The sequence below is a fragment of the Salmo salar genome, chromosome 26 (assembly GCF_965601325.2).
Source record: "Salmo salar chromosome 26, fSalSal1, whole genome shotgun sequence".
Classification (NCBI taxonomy): Eukaryota; Metazoa; Chordata; class Actinopteri; order Salmoniformes; family Salmonidae; genus Salmo; species Salmo salar.
In genome coordinates this window covers 23,603,195-23,627,592 of record NC_138316.1, presented here as the reverse complement: position 1 = coordinate 23,627,592, position 24,398 = coordinate 23,603,195, and the positions used below count along the sequence as shown (strand labels likewise).

The 24,398-nt window shown below is 43.7% G+C and overlaps 1 protein-coding gene across 1 annotated transcript in view; it reads left to right on the top strand.

The window, feature by feature from the left end:
- Positions 1-10,017, top strand: part of mafa (MAF bZIP transcription factor a) — a 126,707-nt gene extending 116,690 nt beyond the window's left edge. Inside the window, exon 3 of the mRNA XM_014175861.3 lies at positions 64-10,017. The gene's annotated coding sequence lies outside the window, so the exon portion shown is untranslated. The remainder of the gene's footprint in view (positions 1-63) is intronic.
- The last annotated feature ends 14,381 nt before the right edge of the window (positions 10,018-24,398 follow it).

The following is a 24,398-nucleotide window of genomic DNA, read 5'->3' as shown; positions in this document are numbered from 1 at the left end:
TCTCTCTCTCTCTCTCTCTTTCCTTCTCCATCTCTCTCTATTGTTTTCTCTCCATGTCTGCAGATAACCTGGCGACTGAACGCTGATGACTTAAGAGTGACTGACCAATGGCATGAGGAACCTCACAAAGCACAACAACATTTAAAGATGACTTCACTGGAGAAGAAGAAAAGACCCCCTAAAAACCTTGTAGAGAAATGCTTCAGAGCCTCTTCCTACTCCCACTTCCCTCTCCGCTATTTTACCTCCAGCTTTTTTGTAAGAAAACAAAAACAAACAAAACACTGACTCAAATGATGAATCAAGATGATTGACAACATCAGAAGAATATTACGGGAGAAACCATTTCCTTTGTATGGGGGGGAATCAAACTTTGATGCATGTTACTGTAAGTAGTTCATCTAAATCCTTTTCCCCCCAAGTGGGATCCTCCACTAAGAAGACTCGTCCAAATCCAGTGGTCCTGATTTAGGATAAAATACACAAGCAACCCACCTCCTCCCTCTGAAATCCCTTACTCTATCTTCCCTATCAGAGGTCATTGTAACTACCATTGACAATATGTTCCTCGTTTTAGAGAACTTACTTCCTGTATCATGTTGGAGTTAGTTGGACTGTAAGACTACTATAATGTATACTATTTGCATAATGAACCAGTCTTCCTTTCCAATGGACATGAGTGATGTACTATAGCATGGATCTGACTTTACTGTATTCCTCAGTATGCTTGTAGATCACAAAACTCATAATTGTGGATAGTACAACAATTACACCATTTTAATCCTAGATTCCTATCTTTACCAGGCAGTATTAACTTACTGTATACCAAGTAGGGCATTTTGTTGACCTGTATATTTGACTAAATGCATAGAAATGCAAGTAATAGCTCATTGTATTATTTGAATACCTGCAGACATATTAGGGAAACATTTCTGTCTATAAAGACAATGGGCCTGTGACTGAGTCATATAGCGTTGACTATATTATGAAGGTATAACCCAGAATAAAGTCTTAGAGAGTAAACATACTATAGTATCCTCAGCAGGGGCCCCGCTGCATCTATGTCATGTGTCAACCTGAGATCCGTGGGGGGCCAATCTTGTATTTTGTTTGTTTCTTTGTTGTTTCCTCATCCCTTTTGAATAGCTTGTACCAATGGCCCCTCTGGGCTCTGTACTGTGGCCTCTCTCATGGATCTCTCATAGGGCAACACATGTCCTCAGCTAAGGCAGGTGTCTCTATCTCTCTCTCCCACATCACCTGGCATGGTTTACCCAGGTGCTTCTCTGTATGACCAACAAGGAGAACGGAACATCACAGTATGATTTCAAGGTTGCAGAAACCATATTGACTTTTGACCTATCTCAAACGGTCTACTGAAGACATAACAACAACCAGACAAACTACAGCTGGTGGTGCAAGAGAGGATACTGTGCATGGAACGCAACGCACGCAAGATAACCTGAAAGCATCTTCATCCTCTTGCATCCTCTACCTATCGATGTGCTTCCAGGACAAACCTGATACCTAAACAGCCCCTCGCCTGCTCCCACAATCCTCTCTGCTCCTCCTCTCGCCCATCCCAGAGACTCGTGAGGCGAGCGCCAGTTGATCTGTTTATAAACGTTACGGATGGACGCTCATCGTGACGGTTAAAAACAAACAAACACATACACATACACACGCACATACACCCACCCACACATACATAAACACTCTCAAAGGGAGACAAGTGGAATACAGTGGTGTATGTATGTATATTCTGTATGTATAGAACCCTCAGCTGTAAGTAGTACATGTTGACATGTTGATGAAAATATGCATTGTGATCATAATACCTACCGTAGACAGGCTGGTGGCCGTTGATTCAGACAGAGGAAGAGACACTCTCTCTAATCCGATGGAAGCACTCTATCCTATGTTTTCAGGGTACATACTCTAAGTTTCCTTAATGACAGAAAATATAATGTGATGGAAATACTGTTCCTTTTAAAAAGGACCTCCTAAGCAAAACCACCGAGCTGAATGGGTTTTAAGCACTTTGATGGGATGCATAACCCCCCCCTTTGATGTCAGAAAGAACCTGGCCAGAGTGAGAGAGCAGGGGGTGTGGAGGGTGTAGGGGGCAAGGGGAGGGAGGGAGGGCAAACTGGGGCGCTCCAATTAAGTGGCAGTGCACAAAGTGGCGTGGGGCGCCCTGCCAGGAACTGTCTATTCATCCTATGTCAAAGGGATTTACACATCTCAATGAGTCAAGAGCACTGCCAGGGCCTAGCAGCATGATGAACAAGGGAGGAGAGGAATACAGGAAAAGAGGAGTGCAGAGGAAATGAGAGATAAAGGCAGAGATGTAGATCGACAGAGAGGAGAGAGAATGGCAGAAATGTAGATTGACAGAGAGGAGAGAGAACAGCAGAGATGTAGAGTGACAGAGAGGAGACAACAAGGAAACAATGTGACAATGTTGAAGTTAAATGGTTCCCACATTTAGGAATGAAGGGCAGCATTTCAGACAAAACCCAACATTCTCTCAGCTAGATCTGACCAGACAAAATCTGCTCTTCTCTCAGGTCATCTCCACAACTTCTCTCCTACCCTTCAGCCACAGAGTTCACTGACCCCTCCACCCCAGCTAGTGCCACTTCCCCACAGCCCTTTGACCTCACGTCCTATCTGGCGTTGACTCTGTGTTAATGAACAATAGCTCTAAGCTTAACCAGATGTTCAGGCTAGCCGTTAAATACCTGTTGCCCTTCCACCCCAGCGATTCCTTTATCCTTCCCCAGTGCAGCTGCACTCTCCCTGGGCTGGGCTCCACGTGCTTCAGCCCCTCTATGGAGGGGGCCTCCACACAACCTGACTCTGCTCTGATCTGCTCTGCTGTCATCATCTAACAATAGCAGTGCTCACTGACTGATGAATCATGGCTTTAACATAGGGACTGATGAGGATTGATGAGGATTCATGGGCTTCGGTGATGACAGGTCTGATGCCAGGGGTGTTGATGGTATGGCAGAGACATCATAATGAAGCAACTATTTGGGTTTACATTGGCTTATATTGTATGTTTCATAAAATTATACACAGACCAATCAATGCAAGTGAATCATGTACAGTGGCTCTCCAGTGTAAAGTATTACCAAACCCAAAACAATATTTAACAGTGGATTAAACAATGGGAAGACATCAGAGACGGAGAGGGATGGACATAGACTGTGACCAGGGACAGTTAAGGAAGAGTTGGCCCCATTAGGAAAGTAGAGTAGAGATAGAAACCAGTTCAATTTGGTAAACCATCTTCTTCCCTTCTCCCCCGTCTGTGTGTGTGTGTGTGTGTGTGTGTGTGTGTGTGTGTGTGTGTGTGTGTGTGTGTGTGTGTGTGTGTGTGTGTGTGTGTGTGTGTGTGTGTGTGTGTGTGTGTGTGTGTGTGTGCGTGCGCCTGCCTGCCTGCCTGCCTGCCTGGTGGGGAAGCAGTAGTAGTAAAAGGCGTTTGATGTGTGTATTAGCGCCCGTCCTTGCGGTCAGCGCGTACACAAACACAACATCAAAAGGAGGATGGGAGCGGCGCTGCTACCTGGCTCTGTGGTGATAAGTTAATGCAGATCTGTTAGGCAGAAACATATTAAAGGATGAAGATGTCAGTCACACACACGGCAGGAGACATCACGTTGAGCTACTGTTGATGTCCTCCCGAGTTTGAAGCTTTCTGATTTCGCCAATATGAAGCAAAACCATTTTTCTGAGGAGTTAAAGAAGGTATAAGTGACAGAGACAGTTGTGATCCCCCCTCGCCTGTTTGAAGAACACGGTTAGTGTGTTTTTCACTGAGATAAACTAGCAGACTGCACACATGCCGTTTTATCAGAGTATGACCCTGACCACAACATTTCCCAGAAGCCTCAGTGTTATTCACAGGTTTTTGTAGACGCTCACACAGTCACACGCATGCACACATGCTCTTATACACAAACACTTACACACACACACACACACACACACTCACACACACACCCGTACACACACTCAGACTAATCTAAACAATCGGACTGTATGTAAACAGATCTGCAAAATAATGGATTCTTCAGTGTGCAAAAAATAAGTTGTTAGCGTATTCACAGGTCAAAGTTATGTTACCCAGAGTGCCACGCTGGGGGTATATTAACATGAGGGATATTTGGGAGGATGGACGGAGGGGGGGATAGAGTGCTGTCCTGATTCAGATTTACCCCTTATTGGGCACCCCTTACCTCTTCCTTTATTTATTTCTCTCCTCCACTCCAATACATACACAGACCCTGCATTTAATCAGGCTCACCCCTCCCCCTCTTACTTTATTTTCTCTCTCCTCTCTTCTCACTGCTCATTCCTTATTTCATATGTCTTCTCTGTCTCAATCCCCTTCCTCCTCTCTTTCCTCTCCCTCCTCCTTCTCTCTATCACCTTTCCCATTTTCTTTCCTCTCTTCGCTTCACCTCTCCTTTTCTCCTCTTTTTCTGCTCTTTCCTCTCTTCTCCCTTTCTCCCCCTATCCCAGACGGAGGCAAGCTATTGAGGTGAAGCACTCCATCAATCTCCCTGGAGAGAGAGAGAGAGAGAGAGGTGAAACGGACCCAGAATCTTGTTTTTGGATTAAGCAAATAGGGGAGTGGGTAATATAGGGCCATCAGGCTGCTTGGTGGGTCATTTGTCAGTCCTTCGCACGGCCACACAAACAAGAGACAAGAGGAGAGAGAAAGTCAATTACCACTGTCAGTGGAGAGGGGGAGAATGAGAAAGATAGAGGGAGGGAGCCATATCCACTTTCATTAGAAGCCTATGTATCCTCTAGCCAGTGTTCTGCAGTGACTACCATGGCTTATGCATGTGTCAAGTCACATCCACAAACAAACCACTAGACCATTCCAGTGTTGTGTCTGTTAGGATAAAGACTCTGTACCTTATTTGCTTTGGCCTCGTAGCTTAACAACTTAGCTGGCCTGTATTTGTTTTATCACCTAGCTCCTTCTCATGCCTGGTTAATAAGTACATGCCTCTCTGGTTATACAGTTCATTAGTGTGATGGCTAGCTGGCTAATGTGTGTGTAGGGTAGGCTCCTGTCCCATTGGAGCAAGTGCACATAGGGGCGGTGTGGCAGAGCAAACAGTGGGGAAGGACAGAGAAGAGGAAAACAGCTTATAAGAGAGACAATGTGACTGGTCATTTAGCTAATGGCAGTGATGTAATAGTGAAGCCGGTGCCTCCTGTGATTCTGTGGACTCTAGGGGCGTAGTGGTGTGTAGTGGTGTGTTAGAGCAGACGGTCACATAGGGGGACTGTAGAGAGACCTTCCAGTGTTGTGACTGGACATGACACACACACACATGCTCACGTTCCAACGCATGTCTGTATCTGTGTGTCATTTTTGGGTTGGCTCTGTGATGATTAGGCTTGACCTGAGACCTGAGACTGACCTTTGGCCTGAGGCCGGACAAGGTATTGGCAGTGAGGTCACAGGATTACTGTATAGACCTTCCCCTCTTTTAAGCCAGACCCCCATCTGCCTCCATGGCTGTCCCAGGTCAAATCAACCTCATAATGCTGTACCACAGTGGCAGGGACAATGAGACTACCATACTGCTGTAATGTCATCAGAACAGAGTGGTGGAGCCTGGCTTAGGCTACTGAGATAATGAACAGAGGGTTTAATATGGTGATAAAGCTCCCAAAGCCCAGCCTGACCAACCGATTGGATTGGGCTCAAGGGGGCCCACTAGCCTCACATCAACCCCCTTGACCCCTCACCGAGCTGGGATCGGCACCCAAGAAGATTTGGGGGTCTGGATAGAATCGGATTAGCCAAATGGTCCTGACGTGATGTAATTGCCAAGGGACTGACCCCTGTGTAACACCATAACCATAACAATGCTGAATCCTCAGCATCTTGCCTAGTTAAATAAAGGTTAAATAAAAATTAAAATCTGATTGGCTTACAAGGAGAATGTTGTTCCTGATTTCCCAGTAAGGTTCAGCTAGGGTGACACGGATATGTCATGTGAGGTGTCATATTTAGCTATTAGCTAAATCTGGTCTGACACATGTTTTCTCAGTGCTTTGAGACTTATGTTTTTGTTGTGTATTGTCCCTTCCAAATAAACTTCATAAATAAGAAAATAAAACATAAAAAGGTTGTTGGTAAATGCATAAAAGCCCAAACCTGGCTGAGGTTGTTATAGGGGAGGGAACTTCTAGAAAACCTGAGTTCCCGCTCGAGAAATAAATAAATTGTGGAATAATAAATCGCCCAGAGACAATGGACAGGTGGCATTTCAGGCTGCGCCGTTTAGTCGTGCAGTCTGCTTTCTGACAGCTTGATTTAGGCACCTGCAGCCGAGCCAGAATAATTGAGAGAGAGACAGAGACAGAGACAAACAGAGAGACCGAGAGAAACAGAGAGAAACAGAGAGAGCCAGAGAGAAACATAGAGTGAGATAGAGAGAGACAAAGATAAACAGAGAAACAGAGAGACAGAGGGAGAAGGAAAAAGAAAACCAAGACACACAAATCTTTATTCCATCTTCAATTCTCAGGCCTGAACTGCACTGATTGCAGAGGATACCATTCTACCACTCAAATGGCTGCACCCAGATCAGCTCAATGAGGTGGAATAAGGAGCTCTGCCCATTCTACGTCACTGTGAGTCGTGATGCCCATCTGACTCAGGGTCAGGTGCGTAGAGTGGTCACAGAAGGGATTGAGTCACCCCTCCACCGTCACAGCCACCTGTGCCTGGCCCTTTCTGAGTCATATAGGACTCATTGGGGGCAAGTGGATTAGGGTGCAGAGAGGGGGAGTTTTGGGGGAACTTTGGTGGGGGGAAGGGGGGTTGGCATAGGGTGTCCCCCACTGAGAGATGGGTGTAATCCCTCTGTATTAAAGCAGTGAAACCTTGTCAGGGTCCAGAACATTCTCCCAAAAACCATCCTCTTCACCCCTACCCCTTTTCATGCCCCCCAGCATACAGAGAGTTAGAGCAACATGGCGGGACAACCATACGCTTTCACAGGGTTTCCTAAAACAGAGTGCCCCCCAACTCAATCAACATGTATCATTAAATTCCCACAAATAAATAATTGTGATAAAATCTTTATTACCAATTGGCTACATACTATGAAGTTCAATACACCAATATTCACAATAAAACATTTTTCTTTTAGATTGGCCTCTATTTAGTTTTAGGGGTAATATTTTGCTGTGGTTATGTCCCTCCTAATCTCGAGGTCAAGCAGTGATGATTTTTTACCCAATCTGTTTTAAAAGTATTGCCATTAGAGGACAATTAAACATTTACAGCTCCTGGTGTAAAGCTGGTTTAAAGCCTGTTTCAATAAGCCCCACCTCCTCTCGCCCGCCCAAGTTAATTTGCTCTTCCCCCTCATTTCAATTTCACTGTAGTAAACGTCTTCCTTATTCCCCATGAGGGCTTCCATGGTGAGGTTTTGATTGTCCAAGGGGGTGGGCTGTGGTGTTGGCTGTGGTGGAATCGTCAAAGGGGTCGTCAAAGCCTCGGCGATGCTTGCCGGAGTCTTATTGCCGTGGCAATCTGCCCCCTGCTACTTGGCCTGGGTGACCCCAGTCAGAGATAAGCTTTATGGGATGGCCCATTAACATGCTGGGCAGGCCACCTCCCTCGTTTATCAAAGGCGCTGCTGTGAAATCAACTGTTTAAGGACCCCCAGTGAGAGGATAGCGCTGCTGATTGCCTATATTAGGGCCTGGCTTGTAAATGAGGCGCCCATAGACAAAGAACCTTCAGTAGACTAGAGATACATATAATTATATGCTAGTGTTATTCTCACTAACTGAGCAATATATTTAATGACTACTGCAATAGCCGCAAGAGGGTTGGCATTGCAACCCCCAAACCTGAAAACTCTGGGGGAGGATGTATGTGTTTATCCACGTCTTCCATGTACAGCATGAACCCACAGAATACAACAATCAAACAACACCTATATGACGTTACACGTAATGATGTTAAAATATATATTTGTCTATGTATGGCTATATAAATGTCCACTCCCATGATGCTGTATCTAAAGAACTCAATAGTCTTCCTTTCCTTCTACCCTGTCAAGGCTTCCTATGGTCCGGTGGATTTCATGTTGTTCTGTGGCTGTTTTGTGGAGATGGACATGTTAGCCACGTTAGCCGTGGAGTAGTGTAGCCTCATGTTAGCCACGTTAGCCGTGGAGTAGCGTAGCCTAATTTTAGCCACGTTAGCCGTGGAGTAGCGTAGCCTCATGTTAGCCACGTTAGCCGTGGAGTAGCGTAGCCTCATGTTAGCCACATTACCCGTGGAGTAGCGTAGCCTCATGTTAGGGAGGTGAGGCTGCTGCGGCATGGTCCGCTTAAAGCCTGATCACTGGTGAAGGCCTTGTCAATATGTCTTCCGTGATGGATGGTGATGGCCCACCGCGTCTTTGTACACAACAGGGGGCCCAAATGTTTGTCGCCTGAGAGATAGAGGGAGGGAGGGAGACAGGGAGGGAGGGAGGGTGCGTGCGAGACTCAGCTTAATGTCCTTCACCAGTGCTGTGCATGTTCTCCCAACTCTGTGCTATTTGCTTTTCCCTTCACGGCATGGTTAACACCGTAAATTAACCTTTCCAATCACTCTGTGCTCAGAGTTTGGTGCACAACACAGACAGAGACAGAGATGGAGCGAGAGAGAGACAGAGAGCGAGAAAGACACAGTGTTACACAATGCGATAGCACTGACTTGAGAGAGAGACAGAACATTCTCTTTTATGTGCATGTCTTGTGTACTCTGCAATATGTCCGTATCAAGCTGCTTTCTCTTCACCATTCTAGAGATGTAAATGAAACACATGAAAGATGATGTGCTGTAGAATCCCTCCTCCTTGTAGCCCATGTCTGTAAATAGAATGTAAATACCAAACAGCTATGCATGCTGATATACTAGCAATTCGTTCAGGTACTTTTGTAATCCAAGATTCTCATTTGGCATGTACTGAAGAAGAAGAAAAAATCTAACAAGAAAATGAAATAAAAAATAAACTATAAAAATGGATACAGTTTGTTAAACAACTTCAAAAACTGGGGGATATATGTCTTTGCTGTTAATGTTTTCTTACTGATACTTAAAATGCGATAGCCTGCCATTATTAACAGTGCTCTGCTCATGTTACTTGTTACTTGTTATTATGTTCGTTAAGATAGGGTTGAGGCAATATAGGCCATGAACCTCCCGTAGGTTAGTGGATTGTCTAGGTCGGGGTATGATCGGAGAGCGAGGGGAGGGGTGGAGAAAAGCTCTGACTCATACTTATCATAGATTATTTCAACTCCATTGCACGTTCATATACATACTCTAAAATGAATTATTACATATCCTTAGTCGCTAATTCAGCCAATTAAATGCCATGGCCAAACGGTTTCGCTTGAAAGCTACTAGTTGAGTCGGCAGGATCTGAGAGCCAGATTGAGCTGCTTATTTGATTTATTTAACCAAAAAGAAAATTCACCAGCTTCAAAGAGTGGGCCGCTTTTTAAAAGGTACACATATGTTTCTAACACGACAACACAAAATAATACTACAACAAAGCTCAGAAGAAGCTTGGTAGAGAACAACTTTGTAATGTTGATTCACTTCACTTATAAATTGAGTGTGTAATTAATTAGTTACTAATTACTTGCAAGGAGAATTAGTCATTTAAAGCTTGGACTGGACGAGTCCTGTGTTTCCAGTATGGTCTTTGCAATGCGTGGGTATATTGAGAAACAAGCAATGATTATCAAAAATTCAAATTTGCCTCGGCCCTAGCGACTGAAACGTTCTCAGAGGATGAGAAAAGAGGAAGGTTGGTTGGATGAGAATGTTTTTGTTTTCTAAGAGTGTTTATTTTCCACCATGTTAGAATCTGAATCCCATGGCGCTCATGGTAGATGGAAGTGTCTAATTTTTAACCTGTGCTAAAGATATTTTAAATTTAATAAATAATCGTTGTAACAAGACAACTGCTGTCTGTGTCATAGTGTGTGTCATATTTTTGTGCAGGTCTAGTTAATGATGGTCTATACATATGCCAGACTGTGTGTGTGTGTAGTGTGACTTCTATAATATTTTTCCTCAGTGTACTGTGCTCCTGTCCTTGCAGTAGCGTCAGTAGATGGAGTGCGTGTGTGTGTACGTGTGTCTTTCAGAGTGTGTTTATATCTGCGTCAGCGTGTCTGCATATGTACTGTATGTACCACTGAGTGCGTACGTGAATGTGTGCATGTGTGTGTGTGAGTCGGTGCCATACTGACGGCCCATCAGGACTAGATAAACATGGACGTCAGGCTCTTTCAGGCCATCCTCCATTCAAGCGAGCCACTCAACCAGGCAGGATGGGATTTGATACATAAATAGCCAAATGGGGCCCTCAACCCTCCACTCTGGGCTAATGCTCCTTCCCCAGGGACGTGATAGTACCCTCAGCCCTCCACTCTGGACTAATGCTCCTTCCCCAGGGACCTGATAGTACCCTCAACCCTCCACTCTGGACTAATGCTCCTTCACTAGGGACCTGAGAGGACCCTCAAACCTCCACTCTGGACAAATGCTCCTTCACCAGGGACCTGAAAGGACCCCCAACCCTCCACTCTGGGCTAATTATCATTCACCAGGGACCTGAAAGGACCCTCAACCCTCCACGCTGGGCTAATGCTCTGTCACCAGGAACCTGAGAGGACCCTCAACACTCCATTCTGGACTAATGTTCAGTCCCTGAGTAATAAAGTGGACAAGCTCAGGGCGAGGATCTCCTTCCAGAAAGAGATCAGGGACTGTAACATACTCTGTTTCACGGAATCATGGCTCTCTCTGTATATACTTTCTCCATCCATACAGCCAGCTGGGTTCTCAGTACATAACATGGACAAGAAGAAAGAACTCTCTGGGAAAATGAAAGGTGGTGTATGTTTCATGATTAACTACTCATAGTGTGATTGTGGTAACGTACAGGAACTCAAGTCATTTTGCTACCCCGATCTGGAATACCTCACTATCAAATCCCAACTGCATTACTTCCCGAGAGAATTCTCTTCGGTCATCGTCCCGGCCGTGTATATTCCTCCTCAAGCAGACACTGCGACAGCGAACTACACTGGACTTTGTTCAAACTGGAATCTGCCTATCCTGAGGCCGCATTTATTGTAGCTGCGGACTTAAATAAAGCAAATCTGAAGAAAACGCTACTGGAGTTTTATCAACAAATCACTTACACTATTCGCTCCTCAAAAATGTGGGATCATTGCTACTCCCCCTTCCGAGAAGGCTACAAGGCCATCCTGCGCCCTCCCTTTGGCAAATCAGATCACACCTCCATTCTGCTCCTCTCTTCCTATAGGCAGAAACTTAAACAGGAAGTACCCTTGGTCTAGACTGTTCAATGTTGGTCTGACCAATTGGAATCTATGCTTCAAGATTGTCTTGATCACGTTCCAGGTTGCCTGAAAGAATAACATTGACGTATACACTGACTCAGTGACCCACTGAGTTTATCAGGAAGTGCATAGGGGATGTTGTTCCCACTTAGAACCTATCCAAACCAAAACAACGTGGATAGATGGCAGCATTCGCGCAAAACTGAAAGTGCTAACCACTGCATTTAACCATGACAAGGCAACTGGGAACATGGATGAGTACAAACAGTCCAGCTATGCCCTCTTGAAAGGCAATCAAACAGGCAAAACATCAGAACAGAGACAAAGTGGTTGCAATTCAACGGCTCAGACACAAGACGTATGTGGCAGGGACTCCAGACAATCACTGATTATTAAGGGAAAACCAGCCACATCGCGGACACCGTTGCCTTGCTCCTGGACAAGCTAAAAACCTTCTTTGCCCGCTTCAAGGAAAACACAGTGTCATCACCGCGGGCAACCGCCACTCACGTGGACTCTGACCTCTCATTCTACATTTACATTTACATTTACGTCATTTAGCAGACGCTCTTATCCAGAGCGACTTACAAATTGGTGCATTCACCTTATGATATCCGGTGGTGCATTCACCTTATGATATCCAGTGGAACAACCACTGGATATCCACTGGATATACATCTATATCTTTTTGGGGGGGAGGGTAGGGGGGGAGGGTTAGAAGGATTACTTAATCCTATCCCAGGTATTCCTTAAAGAGGTGGGGTTTCATGTGTCTCCGGAAGGTGGTGATTGACTCCGCTGTCCTGGCGTCGTGAGGGAGCTTGTTCCACCATTGGGGTGCCAGAGCAGCGAACAGTTTTGACTGGGCTGAGCGGGGGCTGAGCGGTGGATGAACGCAGCCCAATTCTCCGTGGCCGACATGAGTAAGACATTTAAGCGTGTTAACCCTCGCAAGGCTGTCGGCCCAGATGGTATCTCTAGCCTTGGCCTCAGAGCATGCGCTGAGCAGCTTGCTGTAGTATTTATAGACATATTCAATCTCTCCCTATTCCAGTCTGTTGTCCCCACTTGCTTCAAGATGTCTACCATTGTTCCTGTACCCAAGAAAGCGTAGGTAACGGATCTAAATTACTATCGCCCCAAAGCAACCACTTCTGTCATCATGAAATGCTTTGAGAGGCTAGTTTAGGATCACACCCTAGACCCACTACAATGTGCATACCGCCAAGAAAGATCCATGGATGATGCAATCACCATCTCACTGCATACTGCCCTATCCCATCTGAACAAGAGCAATACCTATGTAAGAATGCTGTTCATCGACTACAGCTCAGCCTTCAACAACATAGTGCCCTCCAAGCTCATCACTAAGCTCAGGGCCCTGGGTCTGAACCCCGCCCTGTACACCTGAGGCCTGGTCTTCCTGACAGGCCGCCCCCAGTTGGTGAAGGTAGGCAAACAACACCTCTGCTACACTGATCCTCAACACGGGGGCTCCACAAGGGTGCATGCTCAGCCCCTTCTGTACTCCCTGTTCACCCATGACTGTGTGGACACGCATATCTCCAACTCATTCATCAAGTTTGCAGACGGTACAACAGTGGTAGATCACCAACACAATGAGACAGCCTACAGGGAGGAGGTGAGGGCGCTTGCGGAGTGGTGCCAGGAAAATAACCTCTCCCTCAAGGTGAACAAAACTAAGGAGCTGATCGTGGACTTCAGGAGATGGAGCATGCCCCCATCAACATCAACTGGATTGCAGTGGAGAGGTTGAAAATGTTCAAGTTCCACGGCATGCACATCACAGAAAAACTGAAATGGTCCATCCACACAGACAGTGTGGTGAAGCAGGTGCAACAGCACCTCTTCAACCTCAGGAGGCTGAAAAAATGTGGGTTGGCCCTTAAGACCCTCACAAACTTCTACAGATGGACCATTGTCGGGCTGTATCACCGCCTGGTACCGCAATTACACCGTCCGCAATAGCAAGGCTCTCCAGAGGGTGGTGCGGTCAACCCAACACATCACTGGGGGCACACTGCCTGCCATGCATCGACAGCACCCAGTGCCACAGGAAGGCCAAGAAGATCATCAAGGACCTCAGCCACCCGAGCCACAGCCTGTTCACCCCGGTACCATCGAAGGTGGAGACAGTACAGGTGAATAAAAAAAACAAAGGAAAAAAACTGGTGGCCTGCATCTCCAGGCCACCAGTACCCTGCCCTGAACTTTAGTCACCATTACTAGCCGGCTACCACCCGGTACTCAACCCTGCATTTAGAGACTGCTGCCCTATGTACATTGTCACTGAACATTGGTCACTTTAACAATGTTTACATACTGTTTTACCCACTTCATATGTATATATTGTATTCAATGCCTATCCTATTTAACTTCTGCTGTACACACCCTTTCAATCAATATACTGTCCATAATGTCTATACATCCCATCGTTTACATTTATATTACGGACACAAGCGTTGCTCGTTCTAATATTTCTATATTTCTTAATCCTTTCTTTTAATTTGGGGGATTTGTGTGTATTGTTTTGTATTGTTATTACTGCACTGTTGGAGCTAGGAGGATTTTGCTACACCCGCGATAACATCTGCTAAATATGTGTAAGTGACCAATATAATTTCATTTGACTGAATGCTCCTTCTCCAGGGACCAGAGAGGCCAGGGGCACTGGGGACCTCATAACCAAATCAATGGGTTCTCTCTCTCTATCTATCTCTATCTCTCTCTCAAATTGTGTTTGATTGTATCAATAGTCAGGCACTATTGATACTGGGTCACATTTCAGTGAAGCTCTCATCCTTAGTGTACAGTATGTGGCCCCAGTGAGAATCAAACCCACAACCTTGCCGTTGCAAGCATCATTCCCCACCCAAGCTATCAAGCCACTGCTACTCATGTTTGTTGCTTTTGTCACTATACAGCATGTCATCAGCCGGAGACGGATGGGGATGTTCGAACATAGTATTTTGAAGCTAATCAATAAGATTGCTCCTCCCCCAGCACCCCCCCCCCCCCCTCCCTTCTTGCTAATGGTTGTGTGAAGGTTATCAGTGTCTTCATTCATTAAAAACCACTCACAGCTGAGAAGAGGGAGGAGGGGGTGGTGATTGGGTGTGTTTGTAAGTTTAAATAAATCGCTTATGAGAGGACACATTCAATTAGTTATTTCATTATACCCCTAGGTGTAATCAATCGGCAAACCCGATAACAAAGCCACATCAATTTGCCGTTCCGCTCCGGCAGACATTTCTCCAAATGATTGAAGAGCGTCTCTGTTGAGTGATGCTTTCAATGAGTCCTTCTCTCTGCTCTGCTCACAACTAAGTGGAGATGGAAGTTTAGCAGCAACCAGTATCACAAGATCTGGGTTTTCAATATGATATTTAAGGTAAATCATTTAAGTTAAATCATTAGCGTTCTAATTTTCAAAGAATGACATTGAGGTTTCTAGGTTATTTCTAATTTCACTGTGAGAAAGATATCTCTCTCTCTCCCTCTCTCTCTTTCTCCCTCCTCCCCTTCACCCATAGAGTGATATATGGCAGAGTAGAAGCCTTTCTCTTTCTTTCTCTCGTTCCCCCTCTCTCCCCCTGCACCCTGCAGCGTAGATAAACAATGTGCGAGTGACAGTCTCTCATCACTCTGGTGGCTGAATCTCTGGCCCTGACCTGATAACATCGAGTGTGCGTGTCACCTGCCAAGTGCCTTCTGTCACACTTCAATGGCAACCCAACAGCCAGAGTGTGGGTAGGGTGGTGTATGTGTGTGTGTCCGTGCATGCATGTGTGTGTCCGTGCTTCTGTGTGTTTGTGTGCTTGTGCATGGGGGTTTATGTGTGCATGTTGGCATGCCAGTACAGACCTTTGTAGGCTTGAGTGAGGGTGAACGTGGCAATGGGGGGTTTTGGAGGTATGCCAGGAAACTGAGAAGAAGGGGGGAGGGGGAGGTGTAATGACCCAAATGAGAAGGACTTGTGCAGGCACTGTGAAACTATCTCATTTTGTGGGCTCTGCTAGTCTCATTCTCATGTTCAGAATGGACATGGTGATCCGGGAACGCAATTATTTTCACCTATAAAAGGAAACATATGCCAAGATCATAAAAGTTCTTATTGGACAGTAATTTATTAAAGCAAGTCGTAGAAATGGAGAGAGGTAGGGCACATAGCTTCAATATAAAGGTGCTTTTCTGCTTCTCATTACGGGCCTAAACGCCAGGAGAATTCAATAACATACTGTCTGGATGTAGAGTGAAGGGGATGAGCAAAGTAGGAGATGTATTTTCTTTATGGGGATCATGGTTGAAATGGGATGGTAATCCATAAAACATTCTATGGCCGGTCGTATCAGACATTGAGGAACAAAGTGTCCATTGTCCACGGTGTGTGTGAGGAGGTGTGCATATTTGGATGTCAGTGTGTGTGTGTGTGTGTGTGTGTGTGTGTGTGTGTGTGTGTGTGTGTGTGTGTGTGTGTGTGTGTGTGTGTGTGTGTGTGTGTGTGTGTGTGTGTGTGTGGCTGTGTGTGTGTGTGTGTGTGTTGTGTGTTAGTGTGTGCTCTAATTACTTGTAATCAACCATCACAGTTAAATAATCACCCAGACCAATGTCATAATCTGTCCCACAATCACATCCTTATTGGACTCTGAACTCCTCACCCTCATGTGTCCATTGGTTGCCTCTGCATCTGTGGGCATCTCTTCCAAATGGCAAAACGTCACTTTGTGCCAAGCTTCAATGAGGAGCTTGAGGAACCTACCCATGCCGAAAGAAACACTACACAGATACAATCTGTATTCATGACTGGATTGGATTGGAATTGCCACGTTCTCCAATATTGGAGAGTGATCTACGGTAAGTGTATGTGTGTGACTGTGTGTGTGTGTGTTTGTGTTTCTATGTGTCTTGTGTGTCTATTGTACGTGTGTAAATCAGTGTAGAGCTTGAATGCGGTGGTGAATGAGCAGTAATACAGCTTCATTGTGATCCACACAATGGGGAATGATGTGGATTAGCCAATGGGAAGCATATTGTATTGAGGAGCTTATCAGCATCTTCTCATTATCTAATACAGTAAGTGGAGGGTAGCTAATTGTGTCGGTGCATGGTTTGACACAGAACAATGGTTTCCTATGTACCACTGTTCATCTGCTGAGGAGAAATGAGCGATAAAGGAAACATGGCATTGTCTGGGTTTATTGTAATGGTAAAATTCAGTTTTTGTTAATGTAAATGATTGTAAATGACTCTGGTTATTCTAGACAAGGCGGAGGTTTTGCATCCTTTAGTGTGATAAATACCAACACAAATGAAGGAGAACAAACAAAACAAAAGCAGGAAACAGACCATTGTGTTTGGCTGGCTGGAGGGGAGGGCTTATCTACTGTACAGTGTGTGTGCATGCTTAATGATCTATTCTGTGTGTGTGTTTGGTCATTCATACTTGCTAGACGAGGAAACTGGAAACATAGAAGGTAGGGCAAACACACTAACACAAACAATGATGGCGTGTATTGAAGCTATACAAATGACCTTTGACCCTAAGAAAGGATATGACATTAAATCAGGAACACTCATTTTGTTGGCGAGCGTCTCCCTTGGACAGTCTCCTTGGGTACGCGTAGCCCCCATCCTTCTCTCTCTCTCCCTTTCTTTCTTTTAAGGAGGAATGATGTGCCGGCCCATGGAGATAATAATGATAATGGTAGTCCTTTACAGGGCTATGTCATTTAGCCCATGAGTGGCAATCACAGATCTACCATTCTGAAGACCTTGACTATGTAGGGACTTGATTACTTTGACCTTGTCTGACCCCATGGCTGTACATTCAGAAGAAGAGAGATACAGACCCATAGAAGGAAAAGGTAAGCAGGGAACACACAGAATACAATGAGATACCAGCATACTGGCTGGCTCGCTAGCTAACGCTACGTGTATGATCTGTGTAGTAATGTTATTCATATCTCAGAGCCATTTGCATTGCTAGTTATAGCCTAATGTTAGCTAACTAGCTAACATTGAACCTAGCTAGTTGGTTAGCTTTAGGTACTTGTAGATTCATGCAGGGTAGTAACGTTATGAGTTGGGATTATGGTTTATTGTTTAGCTAGCTAGCTACATGTCTAAACAAAAGACGACACTGCAAGTAACCATTTCACAGTACCGTTTACACATTCTAACAAGCTAGAAATTAACCTAAAACACTGTTTAGAAAGTTGTGTGGTTTGCTAGATTGACATATACTATATATACATGTACAGTTGAAGTCGGAAGTTTACAAACACTAGCCAAATACATTTAAACTCCGTTTTTCACAATTCTTGACATTTAATCCTCGTAAATATTCCCTGTTTTAGGTTAGTTAGGATCACCACTTAAGAATGTGAAATGTCAGAATAATAGTAGAGAGAATGATTTATTTCAGCTTTATTTCTTTCATCACATTCCCAGTGGGTCAGAAGTTTACATGCACTCAATTAGTATTTGGTAGCATTGCCTTTAAATTGTTTAACCTGTTGACCCCTTCGAGATAGGATCCCGTTAACGGGATCATTTGACAAAATGATCGAAATTCAAAACAACAAAAAATCGAATAATTTCATTTTCTCAAACATACGACTATTTTACACCATTTTAAAGATACACTTCTCGTTAATGCAACCACATTGTCCGATTTCAAAAAGGCTTTACAGCGAAAGCAAAACATTACATTATGTTAGGACACCACCTAAACAAGAAAAGCCACATAGCCATTTTCCTAGCAAGGAGAGGCGTCACAAAAACCTGAAATACAGCTAAAATTAAGCACTAACCTTTGACGATCTTCATCAGATGACACTCATAGGACATCATGTTACACAATACATGTATGTTTTGTTCGATCAAGTTCATATTTATATCCAAAAACGGCATTTTACATTGGCGCGTGATGTTCAGAAAATGTTTAGCCTCCAAAACTTCCGGTGAATGAGCACAATGACCACACATATTACAGAAATACTCATCATAAACGTTGACAAATTATATAACAATTATTTAAAGAATTATAGATATACTACTTTTTAATGCAACCGCTGTGTCAGATTTCAAAATAACTTTACGGAGAAAGCACATTGTTCAATATTCTGAGTACATAGCTCAACCATCAATGCAAGCTATACAGTTAGCCACGAAGTCACGGTGTCAACAAAACTCTAAAATAGTGTTATAAATCTTTTCTTACCTTTGCTGATCTTCGGCGGAATGCACTCGCAGGATTCCCACTTCCACAAGAAATGTTCATTTGTTCGATGAAGTCCATAATTTATGTCCAAATACCTCCGTTTTGTTGGTGCGTCTAGAACACTATTCCAAAGGCACGAGACGGGGGTGCAAATAAATAGACGAAAAGCTCAAAAGTTCCATTACCGTTTGTAGAAACATGTCAAACGATGTTTACAATCAATCTTTAGGGTATTTTTTACGTAAAAATGCGATAATTTTCCAACCAGACAATAGCGTATTCAGTCCAGAAGAAAAAGAAGGAACGGCGCGCTCATGGGCTCGCGCATCACCAAGTGCCTTGTCCTCAGACAGGCCACTGATTGACTGAGCTCCTATATTCTGCCCAGTAACAGGAGAAGGATGAAAAAACTTTCTGAAGGCTGTTGACAGCCAGTGGAAGCCTTAGGAAGTGCAACATGACCCCTTAGACACTGGAGTTTCGATAGGGATTCAAAAGAAGAACTACAATTCTCAGATTTCCCACTTCCAGGTTGGATTTTTCTAAGGTTTTTGCCTGCCATATGAGTTCTGTTATACTCACAGACATCATTCAAACAGTTTTAGAAACTTCAGATTGTTTTCTATCCAAATCTACTAATAATATGCATATCCTACCTTCAGAATCTGAGTAGGAGGCAGTTTAATTTGGGCATGTTTTACATTTGAATGTGAAAACACTGCCCCCTATCCCCCTATGACCTTGGGTCAAACATTTCGGGTAGCCTTCCACAATCTTCCCACAATAAATTGGTTGAATTTTGGCCCATTCCTCCTGACAGAGCTGGTGTAACTGAGTCAGGTATGTAGGCCTCCTTGATCGCACACGCTTTTTCAGTTCTGCCCACAAATTTTCTATGGGATTGAGGTCAGGGCTTTGTGATGGCCACTCCACTACCTTGACTTTGTTGTCCTTAACCTCTTGGGGCTAGGTGGGACGCTAGCGTGCCACCCGTGGTGCACTCCATCAACAGCAGGTGCATTTCAAGAGCGGCAAATTTGAATCCAAATAAATGTCAAAATTCAAATTTTTCAAAAATACAACTATGTTACACCATTTGAAAGATAAACATCTCCTTAATCTAACCACGTTTTACGATTTCAAAAAGGTTTTACGGCGAAAGCATAAATTTAGAGTATGTTAGGACAGTACATTTACAAGAGTTGTGTGTAATGTTTTGTCAAGTCAAAGACAGGGTCACCAAAACCATAAAACCAGCTAAAATGATACACTAACCTTTTACAATCTCCATCAGATGACACTCCTAGGACATTATGTTAGACAATGCATGCATTTTTAGTTCTATCAAGTTCATATTTATATACAAAAACAGCGTTTTACTATGGCATTGATGTTGAGGAAATCGTTTCCCTCCAATAACCGGCAGTCAAGTCAGCGTCACAAATTAAATAATTAAAATTAGAAAACATTGGTAAAATATTATATTGTCATTTAAAGAATTATAGATTTACATCTTTTGAACGCAATCAACTTGCCAGATTTAAAAATAACCTTACTGGGAAATCACACTTTGCAATAATCTGAGCACTGTGCCCAGAAAAATAAGCGTTGCGATACAGACTAGACGTCATGTTGGGGAGATCTAAAATCGAAAATACTATGTAAATAATCCATTACCTTTGATTCTCTTCATCAGATGTCACTTCCAGGTATCACAGGTCCATAACGAATGTAGTTTTGTTCAAAAAAGCTCATCATTTATGTCCAAAAATCTCCGTCTCGTTAGCACATGATGTAAGCCAGCCGGACTTCTCGTCATGAACGAGGGGAAAAAATATATTTCCGTTCGTTCAAACATGTCAAACGTTGTATAGCATAAATCATTAGGGCCTTTTTTAACCAGAACATGAATAATATTCAAGGTGGACGAATGCATAGTCTTTTATAACGTATTGGAACGAGGGTACCCAACATGAAGTAGCGCGCCAGGTGTCTAATGGGACATCACCGTTCCATGGCTCTTGTTCGGTCAGATCTCCCTCCAGAAGACTCAAAACACTTTGTAAAGGCTGGTGACATCTAGTGGAAGCAATAGGAAGTGCCAAAATATTCCTAAACCCCTGTGTTTTTCAATGGGATAGGTTTAAAGTCAATACAACACATCAGGTATCCACTTCCTGTCAGAAAATGTCTCAGGGTTTTGCCTGCCAAATGAGTTCTGTTATACTCACAGACACCATTCAAACAGTTTTGGAAACTTTAGAGTGTTTTCTATCCATATATAATAAGTATATGCATATTCTAGTTACTGGGTAGGATTAGTAACCAGATTAAATCGGGTACATTTTTTTTATCCAGACGTGCAAATGCTGCCCCCTAGACCCAACAGGTTAAGCCATTTTGCCACAACTTTGGAAGTATGCTTGGGGCCATTATGCATTTGGAAGACCCATTTGCGACCAAGCTTTAACTTCCTGACTGATGTCTTGAGATGTTGCTTCAATATACCCACATCATTTTCCTCCCTCATGATGCCATCTATTTTGTGAAGTGCACCAGTCCCTCCTATAGCAAAGCACCCCCACAACATGATGCTGACACCACCATGCTTTATGGTTGGGATGGAGTTCTTCGGCTTGCAAGCCTCCATCTTTTTCCTCCAAACATAACGATGGTCATTATGGCCAAACAGTTCTATTTTTGCTTAATCAGACCAGAGGACATTTCTACAAAAAGTACGATCTTTGTCCCCATGTGCAGTTGCAAACCGTAGTCTGGCTTTTTATGGCAGTTTTGGAGCAGTGGCTTCTTCCTTGCTGAGCGGCCTTTCAGGTTATGTCGATATAGGACTCGTTTTACTGTGGATACAGATATTTTTGTACCTGTTTCCTCCAGCATCTTCACAAGGTCCTTTACTGTTGTTCTGGGATTGATTTGCACTTTTCGCACCAAAGTACGTTCATCTCTAGGAGACAGAATGCGTCTCCTTCCTGAGCGGTATGACGGCTGCGTGGTCCGATGGTGTTTATACTTGCGTTCTATTGTTTGTACAGATGAAGGTGGTACCTTCAGGCATTTGGAAATTGCTCCCAAGGATGACCCAGACTTGTGGAGGTCTACAATTTTTTTTCTGAGGTCTTGGTTGATTTCTTTTGATTTTCCCATGATGTCAAGCAAAGAGGCACTGAGTTTTAAGGTAGGGCCTTAAAATACATCCACAGGATGACCTCCAATTGACTCAAATGATGTCAATTAGCCTATCAGTAACGTCTAAGGCCATGACATCATTTTCTGGAATTTTCCAAGCTGTTTAAAGGCAAGTCAACTTAGTAAACTTCTGACCCACTGGAATTGTGATACAGTGAAATATAAGTGAAATAATCTGTCTGTAAGCAATTGTTGGAAAAATGACTTGTGTCATGCACAAAGCAGATGTCCTAACCGACTTGCCAAAACTATAGTTCGTTTACAAGAAATTTGTGGAGTGGTTGAAAAACAAGTTTTAATGACTCCAACCTGTGTATGTAAACTTCCGACTTTAACTGTAACTGTAATCCCTTGTTTGCAGTGGAATCAATGTCATATTGATCACTGAGTAATTATATAATCGTATTGGTATTTATGCCAGATGAAATTCATTTCCATACATTAATTTTCTTTCTAATAACTGTAGTTCATCTTAAGTAGTGTGCATGATCATATGAGCTGGTATAATAGAGGTAGACAGTCTTTGATAATATAAATACATTTCATACATAATAGCATTTCATTGGGAAAGGTTCCAAGTTCATCTTGTTTCTTTCACTGTGTTCTCATTGCATTAGATATAGTATGTTAATTCTGAAAAGAGCGGATAGCGGATAAATTATTTGAAGTCCAGCAATGAACTTCATTAGTCACAGGCATGCACACATGAACACAGACACACCCAAGTGCCCATACAGTAATAATGTGCATGTGTGAACACACATGTGAGCATGCAAAAACACCCACACACACACACACCCACCCACGCACGCACCCAGCCACCCACCCAGCCACCCACACACGCATGCAAACACACACACACATGCACACACACACAGGCACACACACACACACACACACACACACACACACACACACACACACACACACACACACACACACACACACACACACACACACACACACACACACACACACACAGCCCTTGGACATGTCTCATTAAATTCAGGTGAGCAGATTCATTAAAACGTTATTTAAATCCCTCAGGACTGTAATCTGCACCACTGGTGTGCCTGTCACACACACGCACGCACGCACGCACACACGCACAGACACACACAAACATACACACACAAGAAAACTGCATTGGAAGGAATGGTGTTGGAAGAATTTGCAGGTAAGCAGAAACATTGGTGTGACCTGTATACACAAGCACACCAACGGGGCAGTCACCGCAACTCTGGAATACACTACCGGTAATACAGTAGGAAACACCTCCACATCTGTCATACTCCAGTCTGTTTAATATCAATACAGTGCAATCTACCCCAAGGTTTGTTCTCTCCAATGCTTTACATTCAAACAAGAATTGTGAATGGTTCGTTTTTTTCTCAATTTGCAAAACCTTGGTTCCTCCAGACTCCCCCTTGTGTGTCTCAGAGTTGACCTTGTGTGTCCCTATCCCCTTCCTCCCCCACTCTCATACCCCCTTCCTACCCTCCCTTCCCAGCTCCTATACTCCTGCACTACCACAGACCTGACCTTCAGTGGGCCTGTAATTGGTGTACCAGGGGTACGCTTTGTTAGCCTCGTGTAATTTCTGCAATAACTTTACTGATTGCCTGACACTGTCCTACACTGTGAGCCGCTCCGCCATGCTACACTGAGGATAAATCAGAGAGGAACTTAGCTGGAGCTGAGAGGAGAGGTCACACACCATGGGGCTATCTAACGACTCAGTGGAATTTTGCCACATTCAATTCACTGAAAATGTAGTATGGTTTTGACTTTATAACAGAGAAGTAGATGGGGCTTTTACGTTCAATTCTATGTAGTGTTTGGCTCTTTTCTGTTTTTATCTCGTCGTTCTTGAACATCATGTAGAGATTTTCCAGCAGGGGTTTCTAAAGGTGACACACACCTCTACAATACATTGAATCCAACACTGAAAAACAGGAGTTGAAACCAATTCAAAGAGACTATGGTAAACGTCTTTAGTTCTCACGTTATGTTTATTTTTAACTTTTCTGAGAAAGAGTGTATGACCTCCCACTCAATGCTGGGGATTCTAAAGGTGTCACCACTGACAAAGCTGATATGTACATGTAGGAGTCACGTTTCACTTATTCTTCTTATTGAACATTTTCCCACCTATTTAAAAACAATAGGATAGAAACTGAAACGTGAGGCGTGGTTTGGTACAAGATTTCAGGGGGAAATCATGAAAGACATCATGAGATGTAGAGATAGTGAGCAAATGTTTTAGCATTTTTTACCACATTTGCTTTTTGACATTTACTGATGATGGATAATATTGTTAGGTCAAAATGTTTTTATGATTTCACGGGTGAAAGAGAATATAAAAATCAAAACATAATGTAAAACAGCATGTTCTCAGTCCACCCACCCAACACAGTGAACAGGCTCTGAACAGGATATGAGAAAGAGAGAAGGTGAGAAAAAAGAAAGAATGAGAAAGAGAGAAAAAAAAGGAAAAGGAAACCATCTCGGGTGCGTGCTG